We start from the raw sequence: 13,248 nt of genomic DNA on the forward strand, positions 1-13,248 counted from the left end.
TGCTTACTTAGATTATTCATGTTGTAACAAAAAGCAGATGGTGTATGAAAACAAGCCCTTATAAAAAATCTACATACTGTAATGTAATCCCATTAAAACTGCTCATTACAATGCTGAATTAAATTATTGGTAAGAAGAGGGAGTGATTTCAAAATTAGAATTAATTTATCCATAACCTAACATCACTAAGAACAGAGCCAATTTCCTTGGTACAGTGTTTTACTGCTAAAACAAAGTTTAAATTAAAGTTTGATTGTTTAACGTAGAAAAATTTCCATTCATTTGAATTCTAACTTTTTTTTACTTACATAGTAATATGCTTATCCATCATAGCTCATGCTCATAAATCACTAACCTAGATTAATAGCCCATCAGAGTGCAGACTGCTGTGACTTTTGCTGAAAGCTGAAGCAGTTGCACTTAAGGTATCTTCATTAAATTTAAGGCAGCACTTAAAACATGTACTTACAAATAACTGAATACAATGTTTCTCCTTCTTAAGACTGAAGCCTTGCTTTTATAGTGTAAAGCAAAACAAAATACTTAAATATACAGCAATAACTGAAAATCATCATGGGATGATTGTGTCAATATAAAACTGCATAATACAATACAACAGAACATTAATGATCGAATTAGGTTAAATATTATCAGTTTTGAGCATTGTTTTTTTCCTTTCAACCTGAATTTAACACTATTGGATAGTTTTTTCAATGTCACTTTTACTCTAAATATAAGGGAAGTGTAGTCAGCACACATGGATTCTTTAAAATATTAACTGTTATTTTCAAAATAATTATTTTCAGTGGGAATGGCAAAAACTATTGAGTGATTTAGCAGAATATATAACCTGATTTGAGAGTCGAAATACAAACACCAGTTTTACATACTCTATCTTCTTTGAGAGCCAGCAGTATAGTTTGCTTCATGTATATTTCGTGCTCATTAGGAACTTGACAAAATAACTAACATGACATTTCAGAGGCATTGCCCATAAACATGTTTTTGACATTGAATTTGTTAAACAACACTCTGTAAACAGCATCAACACTTGTATGAAATTGAGGTATAAATAAATGGAAAGCAAACATGCTCCAGTAAAGTATGCAAAATGCAAAAAAAATAGAATAATAAGATTTTCAATTATAGTATTAATTCAATGGAAATAAACATGTAATGGTTGACAAACAAAAAAAAAACGTTACACAGGACAATAACTAGAAGGAATCAAACTCACAGTCTTCTAAATAATCAGATGACTGACAGAGGCGTCTATAGATATGTATTTCTTAATACGGGTGGATGATTTTGCTACATGAGTTTGATACAAATAATGTTTTAGTTTTTTTTTCATATACTTTGGAAATTAGTTAATGCATTTTGTTTTCAATTAAAGAAAAAAAACAGAGTTGTATCTTTACCTCTCCCTCGTGGCGACCACTGATAATGCCTAGGCAAACAATTGAGAGAAACCAATCAAACTTTAATGTGGTAAAAATTCTTAATGTGAAAATAAGTTAGTTTTATAGAGCTCCACAAAGATAGCAGCCCAGATCCAAAACTGAACCCAGGGCCCCAGCTCTGCAAGACAGCAATGCTAATTAACAACCACTATGCCCCTGTGCCACCCTCATGTTCATTTTGAAATACTGGACATCTGGATAAACCTACATAAATATGCATCATACATATTTTATTTAATTAATTGCAAATGTACAAATACTGTATATTCAGACAAAAACAACAGTAAATTCTGTTTAGCAGGTTTTCAACTCAATTCAAAAGTACTATAGAAAACCTACCCAACAATCTTTCAGAGCATGTCCTTTTCAATAATGTGGACACATTTCAAATTCCTTAATATAAGCCTAGGTTTCACAAATGAATGATTCTCAGAAGGTTATATTATAATTTGAATATTGTATACTTAATTTATCATTCACAAGATCACACAGAGTTACAGAATTGTAAGAAGGCATTGTGGTCTTAATTGTACCTGAAGGCCAGTTTCAAAGGCATAGAGCCAAAGAGAAAAGTTCTCTGATACAATTTATTAGAAATGTAAAAGTTCATTTACGGTCTTCTCATTTGAAAAAAAAAACATTTTGTGAGGCAGCTGTGTTTGGAGAAGGAAATAGTTTTAAACATGGAGTAATGAATGGTTCCCACTTCTAAAAGGCACTATCATGTTCCGAATCAAATCATCACTTTTTGTCAGAATTCATCACTTTCTTTGAGTCATATACATTGCAGAGGGGTTTCAGCAATTAATTTATTAGCAACTGTATAGCTCTTTACAGCTCACAGCTTTTTTCATTTATTCTTTACCGTTTACAATGAAGACCTCTCTGGGAAAATCGGAATGCGTCTGTAATGTGATTTGTCATGCTGTTATATCTGGGGCCTTTTATAGGAAAAAATACACTTTACCAACAAATGCCACATCTTTCTCTATAATTTTATTGTTATTTGAAAAATTGGCAATAATACTGTAACTATTTTAGTTGAAACTTTTAAAATAGTAAATGTGCAAGATGTGACCAAGGGGTGTTTCCATTACTGATTACAGTAATTAAAAGTGTTACAGAAATTAATTATTTAGATAACGCATACTATATACCTGTATGATATATGTATTTTGCAATAGAAACAAATTATTGTGATCTTCCTGTAGTTTTTATTTAGTGCAAAAAGACATGTTCAAAGGATGTGGCTCAGCATAAAATTTTAATTGTGTCCCTGGTGATTGCAGTTATTTGGAACTTAATTCCATTATTAGTGCTATAGAATATAAGATAGAAAGTTTAGACTTCAAAACGTACTAGTGTCAATGTCACGCCATACAAACTATCAAAGCAATGATATTGTCCATGTTACACTCTTCTTTCACTTGAAAATAGGAGAAAAGATATAGTATTGCATATAAAGCAAGACATATCACATACATTATTTTTTCTTGCGCAAAGAAGCGCCCACAGCACAGCACAGCCGTTTACTAATCTTTTACGTTCTGTAAGGATATGTTGTAGGAGGGTGAGAGCTAGGATTTAAGTGTGCTTCTTTCTATAAATGTCTCTGATAAATGTGGTCATATGAGAAATAAATAGAACAGAGGGAGACATAAAGTCAAGTTTGAGGCGCCTCCATAAATGTTTTAAACTGCAGAAATACATAAGGTGATGCAATAAGATTTAAGGTCCTCTTAGAGCAAGTGTTTAACTCTCCATAAAACAGGAAATTCATTGATTTTAATCAGCACAGGCTACTTCACTTAATGGATAGCATCATTAAGTCACAGACAAGGACGACAGGAATGTTATTCAGTGCTGACTGGAATTATAAATGGATGTAAATCCTACAGTGTAGTTTCAGAATAATGAAAACAATTTCACACCCTTCTTTAATCTCTGCAAACACGCCAAAACAATTAGCAGGCTCTGCAGATATGAGAGTATTACAAGATTACATTTCCTTGATTTTTGCAGAGGTTAAACAGGATATTGCTGTTATTAAAATAAACTAATTCCTCTCTCGGAAGAAAAATATGTAAAACACAAAACAAGGCTAATGGCTGCATACTTACTTCTACACTGTTTTTAATACATAGAATCATAAGAATTTGCCATAGATCAAGTCTAAGCAATTTGCAGTACTCTACTCAAAATACTGATACAACCAGCTATTTATTGCTGTAGTGGTCCAGTTAAATAATTAAAAGGTGAATATAGTGAAATTCAGGATTTAAGTAGGCTGGAGGGGCTGCAATTTGAGCCATACTGTAGATCCTGCCTGAAATCTCTGAATTAATATCAGTCTCTAATGTAAGTATAATATTGTGATATTAATTTTTGACAGTGCAGTTGTAAATAAAATATTTAATTGACTATAAATAAACTTAAAATTGGAGAGTCACAATAGTTTATGGTTCAAAGTTTATTAAAACACACAATTTAAACATTTTAATTAAACTCTCAACTTGATGTTTCTTATCATGGCCCCATGCTACAAACTGGATTAAGTTAAAACATTACACCCATTTTTATTGCCTTGTAATTAAACTTTTCCTCAATTGATGCAATTTACTTTTTGATGTAACAATGCTTGTCTTAAACTGAAGGAAAATCTTTTTCAAAGCTTATTTACCTGTGTGCTTGCATGATAACAATTGTAAGCAACAGTTTACTACTAAATATCTGTTTCATCTTAGATTTCTTACAAGGAAATCTCTCTGTCACAGGAGTCCTTTTTCACTTTGCACCTGCAGTATTTCCTGGTTACTAATGGGTACTCTCATCTAAGCAAGGGTTACACTAGACATTAGTTACTGTAGCTTAGACGCCTTGCTCCCTAGCACCATTGGTAAATAATTTATGCCCACTTAAATGAAACTCTTTAAAGAAGTAGTGACACAGTACTAACACTTTAACAGACTTCTGGCCTTAACTTAAAGCTCTTTTTGATGTAAATCTCTCCTCCTTGTTTAAAGAGACAATTAATCTTGCAAAAACCTACTGAAGTAAAACTTTTATAGACTGGTTCAACATCGATTGCTATAAATATTTTAGCTGCTATAAGTATAATATAGAAGGCATACTTAAAGTGAAAAGGAATCCAAAGAAATATCAAACGTATGCACTCCGCAGCCATAACATGTTTTAGCATGACAGCAATAATTTTTTGGTTTAGTTCAACAAAGGCCATAAAATTACAGTTAAAGTAAGGAGTAAACTTTTCTGAACTACAGACTCCTTTAGTTGTTATTTTTGGCCAGCTCTTATGTTGGCAATGGAAAAGACTGACATTTTCTGTTGAAGACTTTTCTTTTTTCCAGAAATATTACATGTTAAAGTTGATGATTCTCTCTCTGGTCTTTAGTGTAAACTAAACCCGATGCCCTATTATAACGTTTCAGCATTTTTTTCCGTTTTTTTTAGCATCAATTCTAAAGTACATATTATTTAAGTGTGAATACGGTGTGTCTTAAGAAAAGTTCCCACATGTACCATAAAGATAATATAGATGTTTTTGTTACACAGCATGCCACACATAACCTCTGCCATTAAAACAAATGGGAAAATTAAACACCTTTTCATGGTAATTAAAACTTTGCAGGCATCTCAATTCTATAAATAAACAGGGTCTTGTGCTTCTTGTATTCTTAATTCCTCCTGTCTGCCAGCCCAGAGAATCTAAAATATGGAATTTTGTCACTTTAGTAAAGGACGTTCATTGTTTTTTCTACTAGGAGACAGATAAACTGAACTGTTGTAATTGTTATTTATTAAAAAAAAACAGAGGAAGTCAAAACAAAGAATTCAAGACATGGTAAAAAAAGCCCTAGCCCAGGCAGGGGTAACCTTAAATATAACAATAATGAACCCAGACTAATCCCTGCTGTGCTGTTCCAAGACTTCATTCTGGGAAAAGTCTAGAAATCAATGCCAATCTTTTAGTATCCCTAAAGGGCCAGCCTTCCTGTTATTTGTTTTCTGATAAATAGAAAGACTGTCTGGGACAACAACAGGTTGTTAGTGCCTGACATTCTTCCCTTAAGGTCCTTGAGGCAGGATGATGACATGACAGTTATACTGCGCTAATTACTTGAGAATTGATCTAGTGTAACGGGTATATGGGCGCTTTCCACCTCATCTAAAGTTAATGGCCCGTTACAGGCAGTTCCATTATCTGGTTCCATGGATCTGTCACTTCTCATAGGTCAAGTCAAAAAAAATAAACAGGACTTGCAACAACTCTGTTACAGATTTTATATTTTAACTCAATTTATTTATTTTCACGATCATACTGAATATGAGTTAATTAATACATCAGATTGAACGTTTCTTGGCATCAGGCACATTTTTTCTTTTGCTGGATATGCCTGATAGCTTGTAAAATCTTTGCAGCAGATCATCTCCAATTGATATTAAAAAGAGGGGCTTGTAGAGAAAGGATTCATTGTTATTGTACAGTATGTCTGTTTAGGTCTGCCATGCATTGTGTTGACCAAAGGGGACAAGGAGAGGTAGGCAAGGAATCCCGTCAATTAAAATCAGTTCTGCAGGCAGAACGTTTACAGTAGTGGTATTAAAAAAACACATGTCTGAATTGCTCTTGGTTTGTATATGAATACAACAAAACTGATACTATTTGACTATGTGTTATATATGGTGATTAAATGTTGCTGTTACACATGCATGCTGGCACAGATTTTGGCAGTATTTCTCAGAAAAGTTATTTGTTTATCTACAAAATATCTGGCTCACAGTTTGTCATTTGAACACACCCAAAGGTGTCTGAGAGAAAAAATCTTCCTGAAGGACACCCTCCTGAACCCCAACCACCACTACCCCAGTTAAGAAAAGGACAGGACAGGACAGGACAGGAAGGGACTTCAAAATGTTAGAATATATAATTATGACAAAAGGAAATTATGTACACTACCCTGGTACAATTCAAACACAGATGCACTCAAACCAGGGTTAGTTGTCCCAGAAGCCAACTAACCTACCAGGATGTTTTTGGATTGTGGAAGGAAACTTGAGTGCCTGGAGGAAACCCACGCAAACACAGGGAGAACATACCAACTCTACATGGGTGTGGAATTGAACCCAGGGCCCCGGTTGCAAGGCAACTGCTAACCAGTTTTCCACTATGCCACCTTCAAATCTACCAATATTCCAGATAACAGTAGTGCACAATTTTATTTCATATCTTCATATCATCTTCAGGAAGATGTAAAGAAGTAGGAAGGACGAGATGGTTAATTCGTAGAAAAAAACAAGAGATGGTCTGAAAAGCTTCAGGCCTCTAAGAATGATGTAGTAGCTTAAAAAATGCATCCCAGGCCCCGATATGGCCTGACAGAATGAGTATTTAATACCACGGAGAAACTATAGATGAGGCAAAAGGGGTGTATTTACTGTATGATACCTGTACACACTGCGATAATGGGCTACTCACACTAGAGGCACTGATCCAGGCGAGTCGACAAACTGCTGGGCAAAATTATCCACCTTACTAGTTAAGTTAATATTCTATATTTCATGTACTCTCCTCCAACTGTCATGCTCGAGAACGAAATGCAAGATTGCTTAGCGCTTTGGTCACGCTATCCCAGGCTCAGATCCATACACCTGTCCCTGCCTTTGGCAATCTATGAAATTGACAGTCCCCAGCTCCCCTGTGTACTTATTGGAGCAATGGGCTCCTCGTGTATTTGTCAAAGCACTCAGCTCCTTGATAAACACTACTTCAACATACTATACTGACAGCTACTGGCTCAACTAAGGTTTTGTCAGGCTACCCTTTGACCCCATGTTAACAGGCTGTATCTTATACATCTAAAAAACACTACACTCAGAATTTAAAATATGCTAATACAGTTCCCAGCGCACCTGGTTGAAGAGTGTTCTAACCCGAAGTTACTGATGCACTTTGTTTATAGACAACTTGTGCTCTGCATCACTTCCAGACCTTGGATAGCCAAACCCTTGCATCACTCTATACTTTGTGCATCCCTCTTTACTTTGCAACACCTTATCTATCTAATTTAATTCACTAACTCACTAATTCAGTCAGTGGAGATCTCTCTGACAGCCTAGATCCCTCTCACACCTGGAACAAGCGGTCTTTAAATACCACAGCTTCTTTTAGGACTGTAGGCCTATGCAATACAGTACATCATTGTGCGTAACAGACTGTTCAGGTTGCATGCCGGTAACTTGCTTTCATATGGGCATGACACGCAGCTCAGCAGACTTGCACTTTTCACAGCCCCGTTCCTTCTGCTTGCCCTCAGAACAGGCTGTTTTTAAAGTGTCACGGAAGGGTCCCCACTGGGTCTCACTCAGTTCCCTTCCAGGGAAGAAAAGCTGTAGTTTGCGGCGCTTGCCGACTTCCAGCATTACACAACAACACACGCAGCTGCTAGTTTTCTGCTGTTTTAGTGGCTGCTTACACATAGCAAGCATGTTACTTCACAACGCTAATGCATGTGTTGGGTGAACACAACAACAGTACAGCCTTGCAACTCAAGGCTCAGGAGAACCTCTCCCCCTAGCTCTCTCTCTCTGAAGGGAGGTAGGTGGCTCGTATAAGTAACGCCGTCGACAGCTGTTGCTTGTCAGACCACTGACTGACTACAGCTGTAGGCTCGTAGAGAGACACATTCCTACAGAAAGTACCGCCCCTGGGTGTTCCTCGTGTTGATGGCATTACTAGATGTAAAGTAAATAATATTAATACCATACACAGAAATTCAAAAAACATCTAAATGCCTCTTCACAAACCATCCACTATGTTCATATACCTTTCTTTTCCATAGCAGGTTATTTACCTTAACATTTGGGCCAAGTGGGCAAATTGGGCAAAATACTCTTCTCTCATTGTAACCTTTCTTATGTTTTATTTACTGTACAGTAAAATTAATGTATTCTTCTTAAAGATCATTTTTTTCATTTGGTCATCGAAACAGACATTCTTTTTATATTTCTTATGGAATATTACAGAAGTTTTATTTTTGCGTGTGTAACGTCACACATAAAAAAAAAACAAAACCTGCAAAGTATAAACATATTATGTTTTGGCTCAGGGCCAAATGTACCACAGTGATATTTTTTATCTACAAAATGTTGTGATTCAACATTTCACATTCAATCATCTAAAGGACATGAACAAATAATCTTGAGGTGCATTCCAAATCTGACTAATCTATAAAAATTCTAAATTTTGTAAGGAAACCCGAACAGGAAGTGCAAGTTTTGAGTACAAGGATGTCCTTCATGTGTTATTTAAAGAAAGTGCTGCACTATATACAGTAGGTCACTAGGCATTGTTTAAATGTTTTATCAAATATGAATCAGAAACTTCAACATGTGCTCTTTGTGAGTTTGGGAAAATCACAGATGTTATTGTACGAAAGAACATAAAAAAATATTCATGAAAAGTAAAATTGATGTGCCATATAGAAAATCTTTCACCACTAGATAGTATCATCGTATTGCATATGATTGATAACTTCCAGCAAATTAGGAACAAACTTTTTAAAATGTGGCCCTAGATGTCTGTTTTTTTTTTTTTATAGCGCTATTATGAAAACTAAGAGACCTATTCATTATTTATATTTTGCATCAAGGGATCTGATGACTTTTAAACACATACAACTAATGACAGAATGTATTTTAAATGTTGAATAGGTTCTCTCCCTGATGTGTTAAAGAGTACATGATGAGCTAGCAGCATCATTAATATGCTGCTAATAAAATAAATAATACGTTTTATTTAATTTTCCAGACAAACATATTTGATAGCTTTTATAAAAAGGCAATTCTGATGGAAACCCAAACCTCTTTGGTGAATACAACCCATCTGTCTTGAAGTATGATCAAATTTAAAACTTGTATTTTCAAGCTGTAAAGACTAAATCTATCCCTTTGCCTATTAAATTGCAGATTGCTATTAAAAGTATGATTTATAAATTTTGATATCAAGATGAAAGTACACTACTGTATGTGTTGCCAAAAACACAGTAACAAAGGACTAAACTTAAAAAAGAATTGTAGACTTGGATAACTCAAGAATCGCTATTCTAGTACAGAAATACTTCAGCATCATTGGACCAGTTTACAGCTATATAAAAGTGTTGTCAAGTAGTTCTGTTGCTGTAAATCAGTAGCCTCTTGGCCAAACTCTGTAGTAATATAAAACAGGTTAACCTCAAATGCAAAATGAAGGACTTCACCATATCATAAATTAAGACTGTGTTCTGCTAATAAAAGACAGAATGGTGCATATTGGGAATTGCACATGAGCCTTGCTATTGTGTTTCTGTCATGGGGATGCAAACATTCTTTTCAGGTTTACAAATTTTCAAGTAAAACAGCATACAATACATAACTGTGGAGGAAGACAACTGCTTTTCATTTTAAAGCACAGAAGCTTTCTGCTAAAGTGTGTACACAGCTTACAAAGGCCTCCATTCATGAGCAGAGTGTCATTCAGAATGCATATATAGATTTAGATAAACCTAATCACATAGACGTAATAAACATGTTCAAAAACTTAAAATCAAAAGTAATTATTATCATTTTATACATAAAAAATAAGCATTAAACTGAGATTGGGAATTCTGAACAACCATATGAAGGCCTTTTGTTCAATAATAGGGAAACTGCATATGAGATTTGTATTTGGACGCATCTCATTGATCTGTTGTCCATGCTCTTAGCCATCAACATTGTCCACATTTGCATTCACATACATTTACAAGCTTTATTTTTTGCTTACTAAACTGCTTATCTGGTATTGCTCCCAATCTAGCATAAATTTGAGGATTTAATAACTTCAAAAAAGAAAAATGCTGATAGATGAAAAGAAAAGCACCTATAGAAATGCTAAGGAAGTGGCCTTTTTGTGCTGTGGGGTAGGAAGTTCCCAGCTCTGCCACTTCATTAATTCGTGCTATTTAACAAATGTGGCTCTGGGGCTACCTCAGTTCCCTTCACACCAATGGAACAACAGTGCCATCAGTAACTGACAACCCCCTGGGCAGCAAAGCTGTGCCCTCAGAGAACCAGGCTGCAAACAGAACCACAGGACACAGAACCTCGCCATTCAAGAGTTCAGCCTTTATTTGTCATACTTCTTTCCTCATTCGCAAGCCTGTAGAAGAATACTCTGTTTCCCATTAGTGCATGTCAGCAAAATCAGTATGCTCATCCATAACTTCAAAAGCCCAACCAAAGCTACATGAAAGTTCTGTCCAGCAGGCAAAAGCGTGCTCTCTTCTGCAGTCCTCTTTTCACAATTTGGGATTTTCTCACTTTTTTGACCCTTACTATGTATGGCAGTTTAAATATAAGTTTTAAGTTGACACAGAGCATCTGCATTTAAAAAAATAATGAGAACACTAACATTACACATTACCACAAAGTAAATACTGAAAAGGGCTATTGTTACAAGGCAGTTCATGAGGTTTGTGTTGTACTTCAGCATGTCCAAAGCAATAAATTTGGAATTTGTGGCCTGTTACATTATCCCTTTTATTTTCATTTTAATTTAAATCCTACATCAGGGATTTCTGTCTTGAAATACTGTAACTGGGCATTCTTTATATATTCTCTAAACAAAAAATGTATACACTTTTACTGTAACTCGGGGCTTTAGATGTGAAGTGTATACAGAAACATTTGGATAATATTGCATCTTTCGAAAATAATAAAATACTAGTAGATGTCAAAGCTATATGGATGTTAAAACATTAAAGTAATAGAAAATGGAATTCTTGCTTTGCTTGTCTGAAGCAAAGATCTGAAAATCTGAAGTCTAAAGTGGCACACAAAAAATAAAATACCATGGGATATGATTTTTCAGAATGGTAAGGTAATTGATTTATGTGGCATACCTACACTTACTGTACTATGAAGCAACAGCTGTGACAATACTTGTTTTAGAATACTTCATTACTAATATACTTATTACGAGAGGTGAATGTGAAAGACCACCATGTTAGGAATTGTATTAGCATTATCGCAGCTGCTTTTCAAGTCTTTTAAATCCTTTAAAGGAGCGGCTCAGTGTCAGAAAAGCTTTTATCATCTTCTCACCAAGTTCAGTTGAAATTGTTACAGGGATCGTGTCATACGCTCGAGGCAGCTGGGACAACATGATCACTACAGGTTGACTGTTAAAAGACACAGCAAGAAGACTGTGGAGTTGAAAAAAGGGCACATCATTGGCAAAAACTTTCACCTTCAGTTATGCTGTGTTTCAAAAGCTGCATGACTTATTGTAACAATGGCAAAAAGCTTTTTTGTGGTACAGCACACATATTGTCTGAGTTGAAACAGATTGTGAATAATCAACACTAACTGCATTTTTCACAGATCTATGAGAAGGTCCACATGTGATTCAATTGACACAAGCCTCAGGAGGAAAGAAAGCCAGTGAATAAAGTAATTTGTTGTGAATGACCTTGACAATGAATGTGACTTAATGATTCTCAGTCCACAAATTATAGCCAATATAAGGACCTGAACAAATATACTCAATCAAAGCACTCTATTAAATAATTAACATATCTTGCCAGATGCTGTAATTGTATCTCAGAGGCTACACTTTTCTATCAACAGTAATTACTATGGATGTATCAAAGTGTATGCCACCTTACCTTGCATCGCCTAACCTAATGTTTGTAAGAAACATTGACCAATTGTAAAATTTCCAAATATTTGCTTGTCTGATTTATTTAATATATTATCTAAAAGTATATCATACTGTTTCAGAGAAACAGGATCTTAAGCAGTTACAATATGAGAAGCACACAAAGTGAAAATAATATTTTAAATACCTAATGTCAAATTGATCAGAATTTAAAGAAGGCGTGTGTTAATAACAAGATCATCATTTTACAGAGCACTCACCTTTCAACACTGAGAAAAATGTATGTTTAATTATATATATTTCACTCAATATAAGATGCTTCTTACACAGTAGGCATTTCAAGCATTTCTTTCTGGTTGCTGTATTTTATATTCAATTTATTGTTGTTATTATTTGTAGCTTTAATAGCTTTTCAGTTATTCCATTTGTTCTCAATATTGAAATAATCATTTACAGTGAAACTGAAAACTACAAACAATATGGTGGTGAAAATTATAGGATCATTTCAAACAAAGGATAGTAAACATAATCAGACACGTTTGAAAGAGATTGCACGAACTGAGGCTAAAAACAATTTAAAATATTTCGCTGTGTATATAGAAGCCTACACATTTAAGCAACTGATTTGAAATGTAGACATGTTCTGAGTACATAATTGCCATGTTTACAATAACTGTACTGTACTATCCTCTTGATATTATTACTCTGTCAGTGGAGAGGAATATGGGTCACAGACCTTTTCTTTATTTCATGTTAAATGAGGGAACAAAGCCAAATGAAAACAACTTTCTTTCGTTGTTGCTTAGTTAAGAACAGGGCCAAGGCTGACTAAATCTTTTCTGAATTAAGTAATCACAATCGACTATCTTTGCAACCATAGGTTTTTGTGGCTGATCACAAAAAACACACCACAATTAAACTGTCAAGTTTCTCCCAAGTTAAACAAGGGGAAATGTCTGTGATTTACCTGTCATATTCCCAAGATTGTTAATAACAGAGACCAGGCATTGTCAGCAAAATGTGCACACAAACTGGAACAGGTTTGTGTGCACATTTGATTTACAAAACTCCCCAGAAGGAAAACTCAAT

At 34.9% G+C, this 13,248-nt stretch overlaps 1 protein-coding gene across 1 annotated transcript in view; it reads right to left on the minus strand.

Moving 5' to 3' along the window:
- The window catches only part of fat4 (FAT atypical cadherin 4), a 98,526-nt gene that overhangs the window by 61,431 nt on the left and 23,847 nt on the right, over positions 1–13,248 (minus strand). The gene's annotated exons all lie outside the window — the stretch shown is intronic.

The sequence above is a fragment of the Lepisosteus oculatus genome, chromosome 1 (genome assembly GCF_040954835.1).
Source record: "Lepisosteus oculatus isolate fLepOcu1 chromosome 1, fLepOcu1.hap2, whole genome shotgun sequence".
In the NCBI taxonomy this organism is placed as follows: domain Eukaryota; kingdom Metazoa; phylum Chordata; class Actinopteri; order Semionotiformes; family Lepisosteidae; genus Lepisosteus; species Lepisosteus oculatus.